Genomic DNA, 16873 nt, shown 5'->3' on the forward strand with positions numbered 1-16873 from the left:
TGAACTGAGAAGTTTGAGGTCCTTTCATATATTTCATCTATTTATCTATCAGTCTATTTATCTATCGAGTTATCTATACTCATGGCATCAATTGACACGTCTATGTGGATGGGCCCCAAAACATTACCCACAGGCCTGCTGTCTTCCTAACCTCCAATTCTACATCTTCAGTAGCCTTCTAGGCACCTCTCCCTGGATACTTTTGTTTTTGTATCTTGAACATGAAAAAAAACCCCTTTTATCTTCCTTCAGAGATGGTTTTTCCCAGCATATTGAAATCTTAGTGACTGAAAGGATCCGTGTCTCTCTCCAAAGGTTTTAGATTGGAGCAGGATTTTGGGTGAGTAGCACCGGCATCACCTGGAAGCTTACTAGAAATGCAGAATCTCAGGCCCCACCTCAGACTTTTCACAACTTTCCTTTTAACAAGATCCCAGGTGATTTATTTGCACATTAAAGATTGAGAAGCACTGCTCTATTTCTTATCTCCTTTGTTAACCCCACCCAGACTATTGAGTTGAAATAAGTGGGGACCCCTTCCGGGAGTACCCAAGTGGGGTTAAAGACATGCTGTATTCAGGCTTTGTTTGATTGGTCTGTTAGATGAAGAGTAAGGTATCCAGAGTTCTAGCCTCTTCTTTGGCGAGTGACCTTGAAGGAGGCACTGCTCATTATGCATTTCAATAGCACTCTATATTAACAAAGCACTCCACCGTCAATTTATTAGTGATTCTCTCTGAAACTCTCTGCATCATCTTTCTAAGCAATAAATTGTGGTGGATTTTCTTTGTAACCCATAAGTCATTGATAAATTGTAAACAGATGGGTTGAAAAGGTAACATAGTGGAAAAGTGTTTCAATTTTCCTTCATCCATCCTCCATGCATCACTTAAGGAGAAACCAAGTGCTCACAGTCTTGATTGTGTATCTAGAATAGAATTCTAAACAGAGGGAAAGAGAGAAGAACTTTATCTTACGTGATATGAGCCATTAGTTCAATAACTCTGGATAGCTTTGATGAGGTGGTCTGTCAATCCAATGACACTGGCTGAACTGAAGTCCAACGTCAACAAAATTGAGCTAATGCCTTCTACCCTCTCACTGTATGGACACCACTAATCAGCTACTGCATTTACGCAGAGATTAAGTATATTCTGCATTAGCTTATGAGCTGCCTCAGTTTGAGTTGGACATAACATAAAAACAATGAATATGTAGTCTGATTTTTCTCCTGTGTAAATTGGTTCTTGAAACAAGTTCCTTCTTGTCAAGAGTCGGAGCAAATGACAACTATAAAATGCCCTCTCCATATGCATGCTTTTTTTTTTTTTTTTTTTCCGGGAATCTCTTTAAGCTCTATCTCTCTCTGTGTTGCCTCTCCTCAGTTCTCTGCCGGATACTTTTTCATGTTTTAGACTTCCTCTTGGTTCTAGAGACTTCCTTTTTCAGAGACACAGCCTTCAGTTCCCTGTGGCTTCATATTCATATCCTCATGCCAGCCTCACCTAGCCCATACACAAACCAGGCTCCCCCCTGGTCCCCAGCCCCAAAAGAACAGCCCAGGTAGGCAGCGTGACCAGACCTCAACCTCCCTCTCAGCATGGGTCAGACGCCCTGTATTCATGCAGGCGGCTGCCACGTTTCATAAGTTCATCCTAGATAACAAGCAGAATATGCAGACCCGTGATTTCATGGCCAACTTGTCAATTGCTGGGATTGTGATGCTCCTCAAATCAATATTTGTTTGACTCCTAGAGTAAAAAGATTTCCATCAAGGCACAATAAAGAAGCAGCAACCACTGGCCCATTGAGAAAGCTGCATGTTTACTATTGAAAAAAGAAAAAGGAATGGGCTGTGATACAGGTATGAAAACAAGTTTTAATAGCTAATAAAACTGGAGCGAGCGTGGATGAGAAGAAAAAGATCGTGGGTCGGAAAGAGACAATCTTCTGGTGGGGAACATCAAAGATCATGCTGACCCCGTCAGAATTTCACTAGTGCCATATCAGCATGTGGGGGTGGGGTGGGGGGTGGGGGGGTGGGGGGTGGGGTGGGGCAGGGAAGCAATTATTTTAAGAAAATCTATTCAAGAGTAACATTGTCATTATCCTTTTAATGGTGCTGCTCCAACAATCCAGTTAAAGTAGGCTTTAAAAAATAAGAAATGCTCTTTTTGCCAATACAATTAAGGCATTTTGGAGAGGCAGATGCTATTCGTTCAGTTTTTAGAGGCTTTTTCTCCCCTTGTCTAGCAAAGAACATTTTTGCAAGTGTAGTACAGTGCAGTAACCAAGTCCAATATAGGTGTGTGCAGTCTACCAGGAAAGACACACACACACACACACACACACACACACCAGAATGCAAAATGGAGCCTCCTTTGAGATTCAAACAAATCTGTTTTACATCAGTAGAGAATAAGTGGAAAATTACCGTGCTTTCCAAATAACAAGAGAAGAGATAACTTTTGGGAAGCTAACAAGAAGTTTCTCTGCGTGTAATAAATCAGTCACCCTGAAAGTGGGTTACGTCATACTTCTCCTTCTCTGCACAGGGCAACTCCATTTGCCTGACATTAGGTGATTCAAAAGGGCTTGAAGTTTCACTAATTAAAGGAACTTGGAGAGGGAGCTGGAAAAGCAGGAGTAGAAAATTGAAGCTTTTAACCTAAAGCTTTGGCCCAAGTCCATTCATCACTTGAAATCCAAAATGAACCCACAGAATAGTGTTCCTGAGAGTATGTGGGGTTCTGAAGGTAAGTGTTTCTTTGGAAGCTTTGCTATACATCTGCTATTGACAGGCCATACAAATCACAAAGAGTCTCTCTCTAGCAATGTGCAAATATTCCCATTTAACATTAAGTAGGGCAGATAGGAGCAAAGGAAAGAGGAAATAGGGACTGAAAAATGACATTGTCCTAAAACTTTGTACCTACAAACCAATTCCAGTTTGGGGGTACAAGTTGAGACTGACTTTGTTTTACCTGGATAATGATGACTCATTGCTATGAGACATATGAAGGAAATCCCTGTGATCAGGGGCTATATCTCTGAGATGGTTCCCAGATTGGAATTTTCACACGATTGTGTTGGAAAACAAAACCTTTCTCCTTACTGCAAAATGCAATGTAAAGGGCCTGGGTGTTTCCTTACTAACCACTCAGTGCGTGACCTGGAGCAGCTCGCTTTCTTTTGGCCTTAGATTTTTCAACCATAAGAGATGAGGGGCTGTAGTAAATGACCTCTGACATGTTCAAGACTTTACATTCCAAAAACTATGAGTGCAATGCATGGTCCACTTGTTTATGGAGGGTTAAGTCTATCAAGGAGATAATGCATGCACACAATAAAAGTTGTCAATCCAAGGCCATGTAGTTTAGATGTCAGATGCACAGTATAGGCATTTATTTATGTAAGGCTAGGATGCTCTGCACATAAGGCAAATCCTCCCACGACCATCAGCCTCCTCTAAATCTGTATGCCTTACCTCTCTCCTTCCTTTCATCGGCAAATTTCTAGAACGATTAGTCTTCATGTACTGTCTGCGTGACCTCGTCTTCCCTTCAATTCTCAACCCACTGAAATTTGGCTTCCAGTTCCCCAGCTCCACAAAAACTGTTTTCTACCAGGGTCACCATCAACCCTCAAGTTGCCAAATCCCATAGACTCTTCAGCTCCCTCATCTTTCTTACCTTCTCAGCATTTTATTCTATTGACAAGTCCATTGTCTTGGAACTGTCTCCTACCCTTATTCCCTAGATCCCATTCTCTCTGGTTCTCTTCTTTCCTCACCAACTGCTTCTCGGTTTCTCTTATGGGCACCTCTCCCCTGCCTGCTTTTAAGTCCGCATGCTGCCTCAAGCTCTGTTCTTGGCTCTGGCTGCATATTTTCCCTCTCTAGACCAAAGATTTTAACATCACATAACTCCTGCTGACTTTCCAATCTGTCTCGCTAACTGAGACCTCTCTATCTTACTGTTTACTGGCTAATTAATCTGGATGTCTCATCCATATCCCAAGATTACATCCAAAATTCAACTTACAACTTTTCCTCCAAAATATATTTCACGCTCTTCAAGTCAGTTTCTAACTGTTGCTCAAGGTAGAAATTTGAGAGTTACTGGTGGATTTTTCCCATTCCCTCATCCTGCCCCTACCCCCACTGTGTCTAATCAATTGTCAAGAGCTGTCAATTCTACCATCCCACCTGCTTGTCCCCTCCTCTCTATCCCCTCCATCTTTGCCCTAGTCCAGGCCCTCATCATTTCTCTCTGGAACTTTGGCAATGGCCCCTCTGACTATCCTCAGCCTCTGAGACTTTCTCTTGCACATCATCTTCTCCAGTGACACCAGTGGGTCCTTTTTATGCCCAAATTTGATCGTGTTCAACATTCTTTGTTGTATTGAACTCTAGCCATGTCGTGCATGCTGATGCATTTAGGGGTGTCTGCAATTTACTTTGAAATCCATCAAAAAATAAGATAGATTGATGGATGGATCAAGAGACTGACAAACGGGTAGATGTGTGAAAAACTAGAGTGTTCATTGTCCTTTTTTTGTTCTGCACTGTTAATAATTGTCAGTCAAATGCATATATCATCTATAATGGCATTTAAGCTTCTCAAGGGCTGGACCATTGTAATGCACTTCTGTAGCCCTCATTGTTCCTGACATTGGCAAGGGTTAAAGAGCTTCTTGGCCAATATTTTGGCACAAAGAGATGGAGGATATCACTTCTATTTAGCCTTTTGTCTGAGTTCAAAATAACAGTAGGAAATACTAGAGGATGAATTGGGATATATAAACTGAATGTATCAGTACCTTCAATTACACGCATTTTAAAAAGTCGTTGATTGAAATATGCTTTTCGAGGAATTAAGAGTTCATCCACATACCAGAAGGTAGCTCTCCCCTCTCAATTTTTCTTCACATGTGAGATTAAAACAGAAGTAACCTTGAGGCAATTCTCATTTGGGGAGAGAGTAAAATGACAGATTATTTTGTCAATAGTAAGCTGTTAACATTGAGTTCAGTACTAGATATTTAAGAGGAATTCACTGGAGCCCCACTATGAAACACTAGCTGGGTTTCATGCCTTGGAATCAACTATGAGGCCATTGCATAATAAGGCCTTTTATCGACCTCAATAAATAAACACCATTGGATGGTGTCCAACACACCCTTTTATACAAAATTCTGCCCTTTACGGAACAGTAATATGGTGGGGGCCCAGAGTAAAGTTAAGAATTTCTTTTGCAAATAATGCAGTGCTTAGGGGTATTTATAATATCTAAAAATAAAGGATTTATTCCACATTGTACACTTTGGTTGTAATCTGGAACTATTTTGTCACATGAAATCGGAACCAAGCATATCCTAGTTCCAAGCATAATTTGGCATTATTTTATTATATGTGGTTCCAATTTCTTGGAGTAAAATAAGTCCAATTTGTTTCCCATGAATCCAATTCGGAGGAATTTTTCCAAAGGAGTTTGGCATCAGAGAGAATGTTGAGGAACGCACGTGCTTAGGATGTTACAAAAGGGGATTGGTCATTAGCATTGAATTCAAAATAATGAAGACTCTGGAATTGCAAATCGTTTTTCATCGCAATCTGACTTTCAGGTACCTTTCCAACTTTCTGAAAACTCCTTCTTCAGGTGCCTAAAAGACATAAACCAAAAAGCAAACCCAAAAGGAAGATAACTTTTCCCCCGACTTTTGACGTCAGCATAAAATATGTACTGTAGGAACATTTGGGAAAAATGCTATTAAGCAAGTCTTCTTATGAAGATGTAGACAAACATGTACTTTTACCAAACGTCAAAATTATGTTGTCACATTTGATATGCAATGCCACAAAAACGAATCGATTGCATAAATTTCCATGGTAGCAGTCCTCTGTGGGAGAGAGTATATCTGGTTAGGGAAATAGTTTGCAATCAGAGTGTTATTGCTTTGGGGGCAAGGAGGATGTCATTCAGAATAATACAGCAGCAAAATATGCTGATAAATTCTTAGTTACTTACAGCATTGTTAGTAAAAAGTTACGTGTGTTAGCGCTACCAACAATAGTCTGCATTCTAACTCTTGGAAACTTCAGCAATACACTTATGGAACCAGAACGAAATGTAAGAGTTTGGCAGAACCAAAGCAAAACCAAGGATTCATGGATCTTCCGGAAAATTAGCTCTACCAATAACGTCTGAGGTTTGATTACCAGAGACTTATTGCAACAATGACAACTACTCTTCCACTCTGGTTAAAATTGCCAGTCTTTAACCTTGGGCATGCTTTACCAGACTACCTAAACTAGAGCAGTCCAAATCCCCACACCAACCTCTCGTTAGCACATCTATTTGTTTCCATGACTTGTGCCAAGATCACAGACTTTGAATCGAACGGAGCTGCGCTTTAATCCCAGCGCTCCCACTGCCACCTGGACGGTGCTGGACCAGCTACCTGACCTTTTGAAGTCTTAGTTTTTTCATCTGCAGAAGGGGTATAATAACTATTACCTTTTGAACGTTATTACTGAAGGTTTCATGACATATTGTTGAGCAGGTTTTCAATAAATAGGAGCAATTATTGCTATGATAATGGTAGTAAATTGCTTTTCCTCTAAAGGTAATGGGGGCTGTTCCCCTAAATGACCTAGAAGTGAGGAAGGATTTTGCCACGAAGATCAAAGATGTTTTGATGTTCCATCCCAGTCACTGCAGAGCAGCTCCTCTTAGGAACTGCTCCTGGAGGCCCCCTTTGGGGTACCAATTTCTGTCCTGCCTTCCCCACCAGTGACCCTTGTGAGGCTGCATGCACAGAACCAAGAGAAAAAGTTGTAGCTACAACCAAGAAAGAGCGGTGAAACCCCATTTAGGGACGACACCAGGGTTACTATTTAAAATGTTAAAATACTCCTGTATGGAGTGGTGAATAGCAGCTACCTCAAATCCCCTGAGTGACACCCCCCCCCCATTTTTCGTACTCCCCTCAACCCCACTGTGATGGTTAGTGTTCCATGCCAACTTGGCGAGGCTACAGTTAGGGTCCAGTTATTCAGTCAGGCATTCATCCGGGTGTTGCTGTGAGGTTTTCTGTAGATGTGGCTAGCATCGACTCTCAGTCGACTTTAAGTGAAGGAGATTTCCCTTGATCATGTGGGTGGGCTTCATCAAATCCGTGGAAAGACTTAAGAGTGGAAACAGGAGGCCGGCCCCGTGGCTGAGTGAAGTTTGCGTGCTCCGCTTCAGCGGCCCTGGGTTTCGCTGGTTCACATCCCGGGCAGGGAAGTGGCACCACTTGTCAGGCCACGCTAAGGGGGTGCCCCACATGCCACAACTAGAAGGACCCACAAATAAAATATACAACTATGTACTGGAGGGTTTGGGGAGAAAAAGAAGAAAAAAAAATAAAATAAAATGTGTATCCTTAAAAAAAAAAAAAGAGTGGAAACAGGCTTTCCAGAGAAGAAATTCTGCCTCAAGATACCAGTATCAAATTCTGCTTGAGTTTCTAGCCTGCTGGCCTGTTCTGCAGATTTTGGACTAGTCAGCCCCTGTAATTGCATGAGCCAGTTCCTCAACATCTCCATCTCTCTCTGTCTGTCTCAGCATCTCTCTCTTTCTCTCTGTCTCTGTCTATGTCTTCCTCCATCTCTCTGTCTCTGTCTGTGTCTGTCTGTCTGTTTCTCTCTAAATATATATATGTATATATCCTATTGGTTCTGTTTTTCTGCAGCACCCTAAATAACACACCCCCTTACTGCCCTTTCCTAGAAATCCCCCCAAGATCCAGAAGTGAAAGAGTTAAATCTTGCCCAGCAGGAATCCAGGCAGGGACCCTTTTCGGTTCCGATTGGTCGGTTTCCAGGCTGCATTGCCTGTTACACATTTTGAAACTACTCTTGGCTGGACTCTGAGAGCACATTGTCCAGGAAGACACACAGACACACAGTGGACAGAGCTTCTGGAAAGGTAACCTCCCTTTCCCTTAAGCTACTCTTGGTGTCTGTCTATCATTCTCAGCGCTGGTGTTCTTTTCCTTTCTATGTCGAGGGGTTTCAATTTTTTTGCAAAAGAAATTGTGCTGCTGATAAACATTAGTTATGGAAAGGTTTTCTTTCAAACCCGAGGGAAGGAACAAGATAATTTCCCCTGGTTCAGGAGAGTCAGAATAGAATAAAGCTTCTTGAAATATGAGCTTGATAGAAATAATATTGTCGGTGTGAAATAAAAGTGAGGACTTGGAGACAGTTTCATTCAAACTCACTTGACCATATATAACAAAGCCAAGAGAAATCGAGTCTAAGGGGTGGGGCAGGGAATTTAACATGCTGAATTAAATCAAGCTGAGCTCTCAGCTTGTAAGTTTAGGTTTTTCTGGCAGAATGTTGGAAGAGTTACTTGGGCAAGGATTATTTCGTTGATGTCAGGGGTATGGGTGAACAAAAGAATCTGCTGGCTCCCCAGTTGGAAATATTTCTCTGAGTTCAGGTTAACTTTGCTCCCTTCCACCCCACAAACAAAATCATTCCTAATCTGTGTTAATAGAGTTCGTCCCTAGAACATACACTTATACGGATAAAATCTGTGGTAGCCAGAATGGCCTACCTCTCCAGTTTAGAGAATAAAGTCGGTCACGTTTCTTGTAATGTTCAAACCACAATCACTCTGAGAGCCCCGTTATATCCAGATGGAAGAAGTTCTGGGTTTCTTTAAGGTTCCCCTTATAGTTTCTGGGTATCCCTGATGAATGCCAACTCGTTCCACATATTCATCCTGGTGGGATCCTGTCATTTAAACCTGATATATGAGTCAACCCTTTTTGGTTCTGCTACTATGCTCCACTGATCTCTCTTTCTATCATGGAATTTTCCAGATCACATGCTCACTTGTCTTCTCCCCTTCAGCCCCACCTCCATGTTGACCTCAGCAGGGGGTCTCTCAGTGCTTAGACGCCCTAAACCTGGTTTCCAGCAGATTCCCACAAGTCTCTTCTCCATGTGTCTGTGGAGCACTCTTAAGGCCTCCTCACTGGATCCTCTGCCCTGTGGAGCAGAGATGGTCCTTCCCTCTAGCAAGGACTCCCTCCTTGACCAAACTTTAGTCAGGGTCCTTTGATTCTTCTTTTTTTTTTTTTATGGTGAGGAAGATTGGCCCTGAGTTAACGTCTGTTGTCTATCCTCTTTTTGCTTGAGGAAGATTGGCCCTTAGCTAACATCTGTGCCAATCTTTCTCTATTTTTTATGTGAGCTGCTGCCACAGCATGGCTTTTTATGAGTGGTGTAGGTCCGTGCCTGGGATCCAAACCCAAGAACCCTGGGCCCCCAAAGTGGAGCACATCAAACTCAACCACTATGCCACTGGGCTGGCCCCTGAACCCTCTTCTTGACTAAGCCTCGTCCTTGGTCAGCTGAACTCAGTTTAGCAAGAATCCCCCCACTCTTTATATCTAATAAAGTTCCGCTTAAGAATTTCCCACCCACTGACTCCCTCACTCTGACCGTTTTCTATAAACCTTCAACTATCTTTGCTGTATTCAAAGTTGAACTCAGTTTTATACTGAAGTCTCTCCCTACTGCAGGGGCTCAAATAAAATCTGCCTTGCTATTTTTAAACAAATGTGTAGTGCAATTTCTCTTTGATCCTTTCCCCAAGTTCGAAGCCCACTCATTCTCTCCCTATGGCCCGATGTGGTTGATAATGGGGACGTTCATTTTCTTAAGAAGAAAGTACAATGTTTACCCAAAAGGCGACTCTGGCCTCCAAGTCAACCAACCATCTCAATGACAGTATTTGGATCCACAGCAACTCACTGTCTGGCCCCTCCCTAGAGCCCAAAGGGAGGGAAGGTGTGAGCTACCCTCGTCCCCCTGCAGTGCCTGAAACACACCACCTTCACAACCCTCCGCCCGCTTCCTCATACTGCAGGTCCCAGCTCAGGCCCTCATCAGCCCTTAACTGTCCTATTATAATCGTCTCCAGGATTGTTGCCCTCAAATCTACCCTCTGCAGAGTCACCTATGTGAGATGAAGGCCTGGTGACTCCCTCCCTGATGCTCCTTAATAGCTCCCATTTCTTATAGAGTGAAGACAAAGCCTCTTAAGTAGCCCATCAGGCCTTTCTCCATCCCATTCCTGTCAGCTTCAGCTTTACACTTAGAATAACAGTCCTAAACTGCTCATCTTCCCTGTCCTCATTATGCCTTGGTCCTGTGGCCTGAGACACCTACGAGGAGCCTACCCTTTAGCAAGAGGCAGGGAAGCTTGCAAAAAAAATATAAGACATTTTTTCCTTACCCTGCAGGTTCAGATGTGTGTATTTCCGTGCCAAGTGGAATGACAACTGAATAAAGAGGAAGAGGGCCTTTTGGTCACTGGGTCTGTGCTTGAAATTTCCCCAGCAGTCCTAGTGGGGTCTTCCCAGGGGAAGAAAGTGTTGACCAGCATGTATTTGGGACTTTAGATCCTTGCAACTCTAGTTCATTTCTTTGAATCTTGATGTCTCATCGGAACAACTCATTTCCTATTCTCTCGACTGTGGGCATTACCTGAATATTTTGCAGTTTCTTTTCTTTAGTGAAGGAGAAGAGGAGCTGGTCCATTCATGTCAATATTCTTCCTCCACTATTTCAGGTTACTTTACAAGGTAGATTTGAGAAATCGACTGGGGAACAGTAAAGTTACAATTGTAGACATTTTGGCATTAAGGCCAAAGCATTTGGGAGCTAGATGAGATTGTGACCATTTGCACGGTTTCTGGTTCCTGGTAGTCTTACGACCACCTGGTGCTGGGAAACTCTGATCCTATGAGAAGAGAGAGGCGCTTTGTCTTTTTATTTCAGTTTCTTCCCCTTACTCGTTTCCCAGCCCCGTCCTTGCAATCTCATGCTCCCAGTTCAGCTAGAGTATTCCTGGATGTCTTGCCCAAGACCATGACCATCTTTCCTTCTGAGTTTGTGGCTGTAGGACAAGCACATTTGGTTTTCTTCTGACTCCTTCTTTTTCTGGTTCGTCGTCATCTCTGATTCATTATCATAGTTAGAAACTTACTCTGTCTTGTTATCCTTTACCTACAGACAGTTTTATTAAGCTTTCATTATGCCATGTGGTGGGGATAAAGATAAATGAGACAAAATTCTCACATCTGAATTAAATAGTAGTAAAAAACCCAGGAAAATGAAATAGTGGAATTTTGAATAAAATGCATAATTTCCTCTCCCTGGGGCATCAGGGGAGCCTTCCCGGAGGAGGCAACTTTTAGACTGTTTTCCAATTCAAGATCATCCTGTTAGAGACACCAAGAGGCTAGTCCATTCCCGACTTCATCCCAGTCAGATTCTAGAAGCATCGGTGCCAAATGGTTATTGGTACCGCCTGGGTGAGTCCAAGAAACTTGTCTCCCCTCCCCTGTTCACGCTGTTTCTAAGTCTGGGGGTGGCGGTCGTAAGATGAAGAAGCTCAAACAGTTGGCATGGAGGTTTCCTTTCTTGCTGGTGATCTCAGGGCAGACCAGAAGGGTCAGCTTCAAGTCTGAAGCATGTGGATCCTCAGGACCTCATGGCCTTGCCTTCCCATGTGAACGCCATGCCCTCTCCTGGATTGGCCCTGACCTGTGCACATTGTCCTGTCCTTGGCTCTTGGCATCCACGCACCTTTGTGCTTTTTTGGTGTGGAGACCCCACATTTGTCTATTTGGCCTGAAGGGGCTAGTCAGGAAAAGTTTCCGAGGAGCCATTCCATTCTGCCCCTTTGGCTTATGATCTTCATACCTAGGAAGACCTATAAAATGCAACCAATGCATCGTTAATTTTAAACGAATCTCCCCATGTAACCACTCATCTCTGACGGCCACAATTAACCTCTACTCCCCACTCCTCTCCTTTTGTATTCGGCTGGCTGATTCCTTACCCATTTGCCCTCTCTTAACTTGCACCCCTGGAGGTTACAGGCAGTTCACTAAAACTCCGGGAGGGACTCTCAAGTTTACAGCCCCTTCTTTTCCTCTTGCTCTTTGGGCCCCTCCCCTCTTCTTTCTGCGCCTACTACTTCCAGACCGTCTAATAATGCTTTAAACATGTTGAGTAATCAGACTTCCCCAGGCAGTCACTTTGACCTTGCAATTTCCTCCCCTACCTTCCTCCTTTGACTTTCAGACTTGCGTTTTCCGCCCCATGATGTGTGTGGGTCGTGGGTGATGGAATGGGCTTCATCAACTATGCATTTCCCACAGCAGGAAGGGGGAAATTCAAGACTTGGTCTTTTCTTCGCAGCTAACAAACCACTGTTTTGCTTGCTGCTGTGGCCCCTGGGTTTCTTTGTCTTGTGCTAGTCCTGGGTCCAGCTTCCTTTATGTTTATTGAGTGGGGAAAGTCTGAACATGGTCACAAAGAATGGAACGTTCCCTGTGGCCCAGAGAAACTGAAGGCTGTGTTTTTTCCAATAGACTTTGTCTATCTCGTATTCATTTGCACTTTACCCTCAGAAGGTTTCAAGGCCTTCTTCCATGTGTCCATTCGGCCCGTGACTGTGGACCCCTGAGGGAAGGTCTCATTGCTCCAATATTTTCTTCGCCTCCCACACCCTCCCCAGCTTGGCTTATGGTAGAGGCTTTGGGGAAAGGGGAATCGCTACTGACAACTTGCAGGTGTGATTTATATCTCGGCTGGTGGGAGGACCAGCCTAGCACCCAATGAGGTGGGGGTGGGGGACTTATTTCCTCAGGTTGGGAGAGACACAGCAATTATGGTAAATGCAATAAGGTGTCTGGAGAAAAGCAATCATCTGAGTGCAGAAAGCCCAGCTCTTGTTGTGGAACCTGAGCAGTGTCCCGCTTCCCTGAGAGGCTTAGCGATGCTGCAACGATGATGAAACCTTGGTCCTTAACTCCCTGTGTGCTGGAAAGGACTAGTAGGTGATAGACTCCCCACCACCCGGCACCTGGGGCCAGGAAATGAGTTTCACATCCATTCTTAAATTATAAGAAAGTAATCCGTGATGTATTACGTGTTTAGGTTACCTTTCAAACTAGCTAGGGAATTCCTTGTGTCTGTCTGCCTGCTTTCCTTTTGTCCTGCTCTCTTTCTCTCTTTCCCTTCCTTCCTCCCTCCCTGCCTTCATCCCAAACCCAACTCTGCTCCTCTCCATACTTCAGTTCCTTTTGACTCTCTCTTCCTCAGCCACTTGATCCTGCCTAGGAATGGGGGTGACATTCTGTAGTCAGTGTGTGCGAAGTGGATGATGGGCTCCTCGAATTTCTCTTTTTCTGACTTCCTAAACAATTTTCTGGATCTCCTTCCAAATTGCTTTGGTGGACCCATGCAATGGATGATCTGGGTTGCTGGATTTAGTGAATAAATATGCAGGATGCCCAATTAAGTTTGAATTTCAGATAAACAGCAAAAAAAATTTTACTACAAGTATGCTCATGCAATATTTGGGACATATCTCTACTAAAAAGTTATTCTTTGTTTACCTGCAAATCAGAGGTAACCGGGGGTCCTGCACTTTGTCTGGCAACCCCATCTATGATCTAAGGCCCGTGGCAGGTGGGCTGATGAGCTGTTGGTTATTGCCCCTCCCTTCTCTATATAATCGAGTCTTCTTGACATGGGACAATCTATTTCTTTTCCTTAGATATTTTATTATCTTCTTATTCTTAGCCTCAGCACAGCCAACACAGCCAACTGATCTGTAGCACTGTTTACCCTACAGAGTCGCGTGTCTGGGCTTAGGGTGCCTAACTTGGGTATTGCAGCACAGGATGGAGTCCCCTTGCATTGGGCACCAACTTAGTGGTGTCCTTGTGCCGGGCACTTTGGATAAATTGCTCGTGTCACCTCCACAGCAAGCCCTTGATAATAGCTCTTCCAATCCCATTTAACAGCTAACACTCGGAGTTGAAGTTACTTGCTTAAACACAGACTGAATTTGAACCCTAGGTTTCATTTTGTTCTGAATTCCATATTTTTTCACTCTGTGGCTATACGCATTCATGTCTGCTAAAGCAGGCTCTGTAAAGAAAATTGTCATCCACGCTCATTTCTCTCTTAATATATAGCCATTTCCCATTAGTCCTAAAGTGGACTAATTCCCAATCGCCGGAGGCAATTTCCAAAGATTAATTCTATTTGGAGAGCATGTCTGTCTGAGGAGGGAAATGAGTCCTGTGCTTCTGCAATGGGGGCACCTGTTTTGATGGGAAAAACTAAGACAAATGTGTAGGAAGCTCTCCAGGTCTGTGGAGAAGGCTCAGTGAGTTCCTGATCCAGTGCCTTCTGGGAAAATGCTACCTGGGATGGGGACTGTAGGAAAGATGGAGTTTCTTTCTAGGCAGTTCCTCTGAAGCTCTGCTCCCTCGGGTAGTTTTTCCTTCCTCCAGACTCCTTTTCTTTCTCCTATCCTTTTCATTTCCCAAATCCTACAATCTCTTTTAACTAGCCTTTCTCCTGTTCCTAGACGCCTGCTTATCTGATAGCGTTGTTTTAGCTTTAATGTTTGACAACTCTCTCAGAGACAAGAATTTAATACTATTTTAAATCGTCTATCTCGGGCAAGGGGAGGTTGTTGTTCTGTGACTTAAAATTGTATTCGCTTTTTCCTCATTTGTGCAAGTCCTATCTTCCTAAAAGCCATAAAGACCGTGCAGGAGATTTCAATAGATATGAAACTACTTAAAAGAAAAAAAGAGAAAGAAAAAAAAGAAAGGCTTTGTCCTTATCATGGTGCAAGTTTGTTTTCCTAATGGGGAATTTTCCAAGACCTCTTAGTGCTGTGACTTTATGGAATAAATGTGGTGGAAAGGGGCACACTTCCCGTGCTGAATAATCTTTTTACTCTCTTCTGCTCCTCTAAGCTTTGCTTCTGAATACACAAAACCTGTATTTGTGACTGCCAAGAGGCCTTCCACTGTGAGGGAGAATGCATTGTAAATCACTCTTTCACAGCCAGTTAACAGGCAGTGTCTTTCTCACCAATAATTATGGTTTTGCTTTGAGTTGAGAAGGTTGTTTTTGGGGCAATAAATTGTGATGTCAGTTATCCTTCACTCTCTTTGCATGTGACTCCTCAGTCGGAAATTGGTGTTCTTAACAGCTGAACCTCTGGGGTCTCCAAGGCTTTGCAGCTGAAAATCTTGGAGTCCTCTGCTCTGGAAAGAAGAGAAGGAGAGAGAGAGAGAGAGAGAAAGGAAGAGATGCAGAGAAGGCCCTTTTGTTTTCAACTTTGGTGATAGGAAATTTGAAAGTGGGAGAAGGGATCTTGGCTCCTCTTATTAAAAATATTTTATGTTAGAGAATTTTAACAAGGCTTTAAACTAATAAGATTTTTAAAAAAAAATTTCAAAACTAAGTACATCAAGGTCATGACTATCCGATTACTTACAGTGACATGTTCTTTTGTGTAAGAGCCCTTGTATACACACATCTCTTCTAAGAAGTACCCACACAAACATGTTCAGATCCTCATTGTGTCACAATGTGAAAGTTCATGAGCAAGAAAATTCCAAGTAAGAGAATCAAAGCTCTCCAATTCACGGAAATTGTCAGTGGAAAACTTCATTCTCAACATCACATTTAATTTTACTGAGTGGCAAGTTATGATAAAACCATTGTAACAATTAAAAACATACTGTTTTGAAGGTCTTCTCTCTGACTGTTTTATGACATTGTTCTTCTCATCTCTTTACGTAATCAGTTACGAGGAATTGTTTGGCAACTTCTGCAAGAGAGAAAAGCCATTCACCCAGATTTTAGGCAAACCCAGGTAACTGGTAAAGCCTGCTGTGACTGCGGCCAAGAGTTTGTCCAAGTCCTAGAGGGGCTTTGGGTCTTATTTCCCCTAAAGCGGAGGGATTATTCCAGTGGTAGGGGCACAATGCTCCTTCAACAATCTGCTGGATTGACCCTGGGGTTTGGTCTGTTTCTCTTTTACGTGTGGTTGGGGCAGAGTAGAATTGGGACAGTTTGCCCCGTGGAATTTCTGACTTAGGAAGCTCAGAGGTCTTAAAAGTGAGGCAGTAGGGCAGCGTGGTGAAGAGGATGAGCTCTCGAATCAGCTCGATCCTCATTGGAGTTCTGGCTCTGTGTTTTATTAGCTGTTTCGTCTTGGTTGCTCCACCTTTAGTTACCTCATTTGTAAAATGGGCGTAATAATGCTAATAGTAATAGAGCTTTCTGTGCCTTCCAAATATTTCCAGAATCTTGCTACTTCTCATCACTTCCTCTGCTGCCACCTTGGTCCAAGTCACCATCATATTCTACCTGGATCACTACATTAGTCTCCTAACCAGTCCCTCCTTCCCTGGTCGTATATAGGGTAGACAGAGTGATTTTTTGAACCATAAGTCAAAACTCTCCTGTGCCTTCTCAGCTCATTCAAGGTAAAGCCAAAGTCCTTGCCATGGCTTAAGAGGCCCTGCTTGATTTGGCTTCTTGTCCTCACCTTTAAATACTCTCTTCTTCATCCAGCCATTCCAGCCACTTTGCTATTCTTAGAACACAAGAAGTATGTTCCTGGCTCATGGAATTGTACTGGCCTGGAATGCTCTTCCGATATGTCCATCCCCAGGACTAACACCCTCATTTCCTGCTCAAATGTCACCTGATCAATAAGACTCTTATTCTGCTTTATTTTTCCCGTAGTTTTCATTTCTCACCATCCTACATGTTGTGCATCTACTGTCTTTCTCCAATCCTGGATTGCAAGTGGCACGAGGGCAGGGTCTCTGTGTATGTTGTTTATTTCTGTATCCCCTGTACTTGGCATAGTGCCTGGCTGACTAACATTTGATAAATAAATGAATAGAATCTGCCTCATAGAGTTGTTTAAGAAATTAAACGATATACTATTTCTGAAATGCTTGGCACAGTGCCTTA

This window comes from Equus quagga, chromosome 15 (assembly GCF_021613505.1).
Source record: "Equus quagga isolate Etosha38 chromosome 15, UCLA_HA_Equagga_1.0, whole genome shotgun sequence".
Lineage (NCBI taxonomy): Eukaryota > Metazoa > Chordata > Mammalia > Perissodactyla > Equidae > Equus > Equus quagga.